Genomic DNA, 1197 nt, shown 5'->3' with positions numbered 1-1197 from the left:
AGTACATACTACCCACTCCATATCCTCACCCCCACACTATATTTCACTCAGTCCCTTCCTGTCTCCCTCCTGTCTTAAGCCTCACCTCACATTTTTCTTTTGTTAACTCTAAATTTCCTGTTTTCTATGTCTGTCTTCACACTGTTACTAATAAATGGACTTAAAATCACTTCTAATGCCTTGAGTATGGATATCTTAGCTTCCCGACAAAAGCAAAGACCCTTGTGAGTTCCCAGCTCGAGGCAGAATGCATGCTCAGTGAATGCAACCCAGGGGCAGAAGCTGAATTTATTTCCCTCCATAGCCAGCCCCTGAGAGGACCAAAGAACTCCATGACTGCAGTCCTGGCATTCTGAAGGCAAGAGGTGGGGGACCAAAATGTTGCTATTAATAAAAACTGCAAAAGAATCCTTGGGGGAGGCAAAAGCTCTGAAATTGTAGGGTCATTTGATAGCTAACATTGAAAGCACTCATTTGGTTTGTCTCTCTCTGTTTCTTTTTCTTTCCTTCCTTCTCTTTATTTATTTATTTTTTTTCTGGAATTTTATACAAATGGGTTCATTCACAAAGAGAAAGCCAAGTTTTGGGTACAACACCTTCCCAAAACAGAGGCCTTTGAAAACATTGGTCTGGATCAAGACACAATGCCCTTTCCCCTCACCCCAACCCCATCCCTAAATCACTCCCTATAATTTGTTCAGCTTGATGCTACCCTGAGTGTCCAGGCAGTTGGGACCCACAGCCCCTTTGGGATGAGAAGGGAAGGCATCTGTCCTCTCCTCTCCTCTCAGAGGCTCTGAGGCAGCTGGCCCTCTGCCTGGCTATGCCAGAAAGTGGCATGACCACCAGGGCGACTGTGGTCAGCACAGGAAGAAAATCTCGGGTATTCACAGCTAAACTATGGTTTGAGAAATACTGGCGACAGAGGGTTGGCTGGGTAAAGGAGTGAGAATAGCAGCAGACATGCACTCTTTGACTCTGCTTCTCCCTGAAACAGGCTCTGAAAGAACCAGAGAAAGGATCCCAATGTTCCTGGGTGGTTGAGGGGGCGAGGGTGGCGGTTTGCAGAGTAGCAGCCATATTGTGAGCGCCAGGGCTGGCCCAGCAGAGTTTTCTTTTGGAGTCTTCTTGGGGATAACATAGGGACTCTCAAGGCCTTTTCCACGATGTGGGAGTAGCATCCTTTGGCCCTAAGAC

Source organism: Bos javanicus, chromosome 20 (genome assembly GCF_032452875.1).
Source record: "Bos javanicus breed banteng chromosome 20, ARS-OSU_banteng_1.0, whole genome shotgun sequence".
Classification (NCBI taxonomy): domain Eukaryota; kingdom Metazoa; phylum Chordata; class Mammalia; order Artiodactyla; family Bovidae; genus Bos; species Bos javanicus.
Note: the sequence above shows the minus strand (reverse complement) of the source record.